The sequence below is a fragment of the Rattus rattus genome, chromosome 6, assembly GCF_011064425.1.
Source record: "Rattus rattus isolate New Zealand chromosome 6, Rrattus_CSIRO_v1, whole genome shotgun sequence".
Classification (NCBI taxonomy): Eukaryota; Metazoa; Chordata; class Mammalia; order Rodentia; family Muridae; genus Rattus; species Rattus rattus.
This window is the reverse complement of record NC_046159.1, coordinates 43,023,843-43,032,461: the sequence shown is the minus strand read 5'-3', so window position 1 is coordinate 43,032,461 and position 8,619 is coordinate 43,023,843.

Here is an 8,619-nt window from a genome sequence, read left to right as displayed (position 1 = left end):
GAAATAATGAGTGTATTTAAATGAAGAAAAGGACAAGTGGTAAGTTGCGCAATCATTCTTTTCCTATTGTAAGCAAAATTTAGCTACAGCTGTTGCTAGCCAAGATTTGCAGTTAATCAAGTTCAAGCACTAAGATCTCTGGAAAAGAAGCCCAGGGATACACCCTGTCTAGTCTCAAGTTCTATTTTGAAGTTGCAGTCACAATGTGATTTTTTTAAAACAGTTATAGGAGCAAGAGTTCCATAACTGAAAATCCTGCAATGGCTCCAAGTTACTATATTCATTAGAGAACAAGTAGCCATTAAAAAGATTAAACTGTACAATAGAAATTTTTTTTCATTCATTCAAGCAAACTAGGTATTTCTGATGGGTAACAGCCTGACGATACAAGAATGCAGATACTATCCCTTAATGATTCAGGATTGTCTGCATCTGAAGGAAGGGTAAAGCAAGCGTGAAATATTCATAATTATTCTTAAACATGTTATCCCAGATGTTCATGCAATTTTAATACATTCAATTTGCCGGAATTAGTCTGATAGTCATAATTATATGAACTTGTGTCTGGGGATATGTTCTTTCAAATGGCAGTCATTTCCCAGAGAGAATTTTCTACTGCAAAAGACAGAAGACAGTTTTATACTAAACAGCCAATGGTCTAACGTACAGAACTGTTCCTTAGATGTTACATGAGTCCCTGCATGTGTTGTTTGAGACTACATACTGCTCATTTTTGCTCACAGATCTATTCTTTTTAATACCTTAAGATATCTTTTTTTCATCTTTATTAAGTTGTGTATTTCTTATTTACATTTCGATTGTTATTCCCTTTCCCCATTTCCAAGCCAATATCCCCCAACCCCTTCCCCTCCCCTTCTCTATGGGTGTTCCGCTCCCCATCCTCCCCCCATTACCACCCTCCCCCCAACAATCACATTCACTGGGGGTTCTATCTTGGCAGGACCAAGGGCTTAAGATATCTTTCTAATGCTGTGTTTCTTCCTTCATTATGACATTTTGTGTCTGCTTTCATTTTTTCCCTTTTGTCTCCCTCCTGAGGTTTGGACAACTGGACCTGGCCATGTTTCTGACGTGAGCTGTGTAATCTTCTCTATGACACTCATGTATTGTCATCCCCCTTTTGTTCACACTTCCTTGTTTTGTCAGCTTAAACATGTGGCTTCCTAATAGGGAATGTTATATATGAGTTTTTTCTGTCTGCTTTTAAGCCCCCAAACACACTTTTAGCATGTAGTAGAATCTTAGTAAATACCATGTTGACAAATAAATGTGAAATCATCAAAACTTAGAAAAATTCTATAATTGTCTACTGCATTCAAACTTTTAAATGCCCCCCTTTATGATATTAATGCTTGTGTTGAGTTTTCCTTGAAGAAGACTCTAGCTTAGATATTTTGGTTCAAGTAGCATATATCCCATATGGGGAATATCAACAGAGATGTGGGAAAGTGGTACATAGAAGTGCTGGTAGCCAGTCATATGTTGTTAAGTCACAGTATAAAATGAAATGTTCTCTTAGGGACAGTTAAAAATAACTTTAAGCTTTATGCAGGGCTGGGGAGATGACTCATTCTGCATATTAAACATGCCTGAAGATCTAAGTTCAGATTATTTGTACCCACATAAAAGCAGGCACAGCAGGAAGCATTGGTAATTCCAGGTGCTCATAGTAATGGGCAGATACAGAATAATACTGGTGCCCTTAGCTTAGTTGAATCTGTGTGCTCTAGGTTCAGGAAGAAAGCCTGTATCACAAACTAAGGCAGAGAGCAAAATCATTATTAACTTCTGTCTTCACATCACAGTGGAAGAGCATACACACACACACACACACACACACACACACACACACACACACACACTCATGCGCGGTCAAGTTCTCTGCCTGTGCAGCTGTGTCATTAAAGGCTCATACCTGTTTGGCCTCAATATTTATGACTGATTTGCTGCTATAGAGGAGTCTTGCTTTGCACCTGGCATACATCAGACATAGTGGTCTTCTATGAAGAGACTCTGAAAAGAGAGAAGGCAATTTTGAGACCTTGGCTAGGAGCCTATGATGTATGCTATAAAGAAGTGCACCATGGATATGACTAAGGTATTCGTGGCATCTAGCACAAGTTCTGCCTGTTTTCTTTCTTAGCCATTTCTTATTTTTCTCATCTGCCCCACATGCCCTTTCCAGTCAACATGGAACACCAGACTCACATGAGTCTTCTCCATGCTTCTCATCACTTATGTCCTGCGCAGTCTCAGTAGCTTTCAGTGAGGAGGGATTCCATGTCAGTCTCATCCTAAAATCCCACTCAGCTTCTGCTCCATTATTGGTATAATTTGGTCTTATTTTCCTTCCCCTTCCAATTTTGATATCCATTATCGAATTATATCCTGCCCTGTATTTCTATTCTTTCTGCCTAATGTCCCCTCTCTTTTCTTATTATCCCTGAAATAATCTTGGCTTATTGAATCCTCATTCATTCCAGAGAGAACTCAAATCTACATTCCCTTAGTAGAACATTTTACTTCAAATTTACCAAAATGGGCTGCCCTAGGAAGTCATGTGTTTGTTCTTTCTGTGGGTTTTACTGCCGCTGTTCAGAAACAGACACTGTTGTGTTACTCAGCTGAAAATGTAGCAATAATATGATAGATATAGAACTTCCAAATGCCCTCTCTGTCTGTGAGACAGTGAGGGATGCTCTAATCAGCCCTACCAGTATTGATTGTTTGGTGAACTGCTGTGGACCTGCTTGGTTTTCATAGCTAATCAAATGCACTTTTATAGTCTATGACAACTTTCATGCATCTCTGCCTCATCTCTCTCACTGTGTTCTCAATCCACAGAGGAAAGGGGTGTGCTATAATACAATCTTTCTCTCAGATTGTGAGGATTTTCTTTGTGGTAGGCACTGAACTGATATAGAATGAGACAATAGGTTTTTCAGCAGCCTGAAGGAAGTTTCATTTTCCTGTATTTCAATCATACACATAACCTGGAATATCCTAAAGACATAATGAAGCAAACCCTGAAGACCCTTTAGCTTGGGTACAGTGGTGATATGTGCCTATGTTCTAAGAGGCCATATGTCTCTCAGACAATAAATCTTCAAACCTCTTTGATTATCTTATTTATAGGAATCGTGCCAGAATTCTCAGTGTTGATCAACAAATAATGTCTATTCCCTTGGACATTATGTGCATGTGAGCTCAATTGCTTGTATTTATCTTCTAAGAAACTTCAGGGAGTTTTTGCAATCTTCATCCCTCATCTAAGAGTATAACCTGGCTATATGTCTAGTAGACATATTTGTAGTGTATGTTTCCATCCAAACCTGTTCTTGCTTATTGAAAGGAGGATATTGACTTGCAAAGTAGAGTAAAATTCTTTGATAGTTCTACTCTCTCTCTCTCAGTATATGGGCTGAAATTACAGCTAAATGATTTTTAAAATTACAAGCAGAATTAATAATATTAAATCAAATATGTTGTTATTTAGCTGGTCTTTTTCTTGACACTTTATCTTTTGTTATATGACACATTTTTTCAATTCCTGTACAGTTTAAAATTTTCTTTTTACCTCTTTAAGCCACCTAGAGAGAGTTTAATCTTGTTTCTCAGTTTGTTATTTGAGAGTTGTCCTCTCAATAGCGAATTAAATACACTGCATTAAAATGAGACGTTGTAATCCAAACTATTTATTTCAAGAGTTGACTATTTTACAACGTTCACAAAGTTTATTTATTGTTTTTGTCTCATTACTACTACCGCCTTATGCAAAAAACCAAGCAAGCAAACAAACAAAGAGATAGAGAAACATAAGATTGACTCAGTCTAAACCTAAACACTAGAATGACATATACACCAATTTGATAAGAAGTTTTAGTGATGATGAATTAGCTAGAGTTCATCATTATTTTCATATTGTGCCTATATTTTTGGTATGTATGTGTATATGATTGTTTTCATTTGTATGGGTATATTCGTGTATTAATGTATGGGCAACTGAAGGTAATATAGAATATCTTTTTTGATTTATTTAGTCTCCCACTTGCCTAAGAGAATCTCTTGTCCCTCATTTTTGAGTTCTGAAATTACAGGCAGTCTCTGTACTTAACAAGCTATGATGTTGATACTGGAATTCAAACTCTTATCCTCAGGATGCCCAGCAACTGTCTTATTCACTGAGCCATCTTCCCGTCAATAAGCTAGTGCCTTTCTATTATTGTTTGGTCTTTAGGTCCTCACCATCAGAACCATTTGGGAAATCTCATTGGAAGAATAATCAGAGGTACTATCTTAGTTTAACACCATCTCAGTTTAGGTCTTTAAGTGATTTATAAACAAATTTTAGTATTCTTAAAAATGGACACTCCAATATTGAATTTGTCTGGAATTTTACAAAAAATAATTTTGTTTGTAATCACAAATGGCTTCTTGCTAGCTCTGCAAGTGGGTTGGCATGGCGATAGGTGTAAATATCAATCAATAGTTATGAATGGCATGATCTGTATGGACTCACCTGTGCATGATGTAACTATGAGAAGCACCTGCTCCTTCTCGCACCAGATGTTCTTAGTAGAAAGTTCAAATGTGGGTAGACGTACTGGTCCCACAGAAAAGAGTCAAACATTCAGATGAGTTTAGCAATCTAGAATTCCCTGATAGTGAAAAGGGATCTCATATTATTCATCCACTTGTACTGTTTGTCGTTTTCATGCCAAAACGTCATAGCTAATTTCATGTCTATATCTGAATCTATCACTCTGTTTAACTGGTTCATAATGGTACAGATAAACACCCATGACTTATTTTATTACCTTTAATGATTGTGTTTAACAGCTAAGTTGTTACATCATGATTCAATTATTAATTCAAGTCAATGACCATTTTTATCTCTTTTAAAAGTTCTAAATTCATACTACTTAGCTATTTTTGAATTAAGAATGTCACATTTTTAGTGGTTAAATGATCAAAATGTTACCAGGAAAATATCCTAGAGCAGGAGACATAATTAAATAGCTATTTATCTTTCTGATTTTGAATGTTAATTTTGGTCTTATTCCTTAAACCTAACATAATTGCATTTTTTTCTGATTATCCAGTTTTATACTTGGCAAAACAAATTGTGTTTAACTTATGGACTTATCTTACTACAACAGGATCCCCTAGAGATTTTGGAAATATTCCTTGCATAGTATTTTGCATAAAGAATGTTTATTCTGAAAGTCTGTTTCTACTTTGGATACTCGTTCTGAAAAGAAAATTTTGTAAAACTTTAAAAAAGTTTTCAATTTACAGAAAAATTAGAATGCTTGTATAATGAGATTGCGATTGTATTCTTGTGTATTTGTTTCACAGTTACCCTATATATAGAATGAACTAACTGTGGGTTGAGACTATTTATACCATTTTGTTGTAATTATTCCATAAACATTATAACGTGACACGTACTTAAGATATCATATCAGGCATTGTAAATAATCTAGAGCTGAATTGCTTTTTTTTTCATTAACTCTTTTGCCTGGTTGCATGCATGTGAACCATGTGTGTTTAGTGCCTTTGAAGGTGAGACTAAGGCACTGTGTCCCTGAAACTGGATATAGACAGTTGAGAGCTACCATCAGGGTGATTGTAATAGAACTCAGGTTCTCAGGTTCTCTGCAAAAGGATGAAGTGCTCTTAACTTCTAAACCAGTGCTCTAGCTACCTTAATGCTGATTTAAGGCAATACAAGAATGTGTATGTCACGCATGTATAACTCACCATTTCAGAGAAGAGATTTCTACAGTGTCTTTAGACTTTAGAGTGTGTGTGTGTGTGTGTGTGTGTGTGTGTGTGTGTTCAATGACAATCCTTTGAAGATAATTAATTCATTGAGGACCAACTGAATCACATCAATTTTATGTACATCTCTCATTAGTCAAGTTTACTTGTTCCTGCTCATAAATCAAGTGATACATTATTCCTTACAAATTTTGATGCTTTTCAAATATCCATACATTTACTTAATGCTCTCTTTCTGCCTTAGAATTCAATCTAAATTAATTGTATTGTCCTGTTTTCTGAAACTGTTAAGGTTGTGATCATCTTTCATACAGTTTGATGACATAAGCCTTTATTTTTATTATTGGTTAGGAGTTTGGTTCAATGGCCAGGTCTTTCATTTTCTCTGACATGTTTTCATGATTAAATAGAAATGATGCTAACTTCTTCAGAAGAGGAGAGAGCTAAGTACAATTTCTATCTCGTTGCATCCAATGTAACCACAAACATTCTTTATGACAATATTTACCATGATTACCAGTGTTAGATAGTGTTTATTGTTTCTTTCCTTTACAGTTACGGTTTTTGTATTTCCCTTCATCTCCACCCTACTGCTTACCAGGCATTCATACACGCACACCCTTTCACAGGACGAACTTCCCCCCTTAAATTTTATTTAAATTCTTTATTTCCTTTTCGCATTCCTTCCTTTCAAACACTTCCATGCATCCTTCCTTATTGTGTTTCAAATTCATCACCTCTCCTTTTATTAATTCAAGCAGAAATAATACGAAGGGTCTGGGGAGGCCGGGAGTCTTCAACAGCACACAAACTGCAATAAACAACTAAGACATCTTAAGAAAAGAAGAAGTAACGTGCTCTTGGGATGAGAACAGCAACACCAAGTGGCTACACCACAAAATATACCTAAAATATTATTCAGACTGACTAGGTTGTATTTATTTAAGAATATATATATGTATATATACATACATATGTCTGTATGTATATGTATATATGTGTGTGTGTATATATATATGTATATATATATGTATGTATGTATGTAACAACACTTCTTCACTTTGAGGGCAGATAATAAATTGAGCATAGATTTTATTCAACTTTAAACAATTTTTATATCTTCTTAATTTTTAGTGATGCTGTTCCTGAATTTATGATTCAGAGAAGCAAAAAAATTGCTTATTTCTATAGACAGTTATCATGTTTTCTCTATCTCTCCATCTCTCTCTGTCTAGCACTAGAGAGAAATCGAGATCCTATGGAATAGATAGGTATAGTTACAGGTATTCATATATCCATGCAGATTAGAGAAGGATCTAGATACAGATAGAGATTGAATGTTCCATGTATACATTTTATGTGTATACAAATATTTGTGGATAGATATTATGGAATCTCCCTCAGTGACTAATGTACAAGCAATCTTAACAAAACAAACACATACTAACGATCATTGATTTATTGTTTTTCAGTCTGTGATAAGCATCTTTCCACTTAACAGTACTTATGACAGTAATGAGGTGATATTCTTACTATGTTACAATACATGTGTTATTATTTATATACCATTATCTACTGGATTACTAAATGCTTCCCACTATCATCACAATTATTAGGTGGTGAACCATGGAATTTAGTCTGGGCTAGGCATCACACTGATGAGTTTGATATATTCTCGATTATCATATGAGACTTACAGAGTGTGTTCATCATAACTTAGATCATACCTTCAGAGAGTTTCATCTGTTATTTTTATTTTAATTTTCATATAATGACAACTGTAGATATAATGGAAATGAATCATCCACAATTATCCCGGAAATGCTAACCTTAAATAATTTCAAATGTCAGATAAAATATATGGAGAATTGGATTTGGAAGATTATAACCATTTGGTTAATCCTGGTTTCTATAACCAAAGGTCTGACATTCTTTCTTTTCCCCTTTTAATCTGTTTCATTTTTATACACTGAAGGGAATTTCAAGAAACCATAATTGAAGTTGGTAATAGGGATGTTTCTGTTTGTCTTCTGTTTGCAGAATGAGAGCAGAATTTTATATTCCATGGAAAGCTTCCACTACTATTTTAGATGAGAATATGCATGCTTCTCTTTTTTGATTTCGTTACTTGTAAGGTAATATAATTGCTTAACAAAATTTACAAGCAACTGAAAGGTGTGACAATGATGTCATGACAATTGCTTCACATTGCAAATGCATTTGCATGTGTATTAAATCGCTATCAGGTTTTTTTTTTACTGCAAATTAAATGTGCTTGTAACTGATGCCTAAGGAATTAACCAGACATCAGTCATTTGTACAAGTTTCCAAACAGAATGACATTGATTAGAAATTTCCTTGCTCCAAAGGCAGCCACTAGAAAGACTTGAAGACACTCAAGTAATAGAATTAGAAACGAAGCATTTGAAAGGCGTTTCACATTGAAACACACCGAGGATGGTTTTGCAATTATTTCAGTGTTCTAGTGTGTTCAGTGATTGGCGAGGGAAGGTGCCTGTTTATTTAAATTTCCTGTTCAGAATTTCTCTCATTTACCTCACTCTTGCAATTACTGTTGCTCTAACATAAAACTTAGATATATTCATTACCCTGTCTCTAACATGCACAATTTAAGCCTATAAATTCCAGAGAATTGTAAATGGCTTTAAATAACTTATTTTCATCTACACTATGAACACACCATTTTATCATTTTAAAAGGATCAGTGTTTGAAAACCAAGGTCACTGCTATAATTATTTAAAGGTTTAAGCTTTTATCATCTCAACTGAACTAATAGAAATGAACTCCAGCAA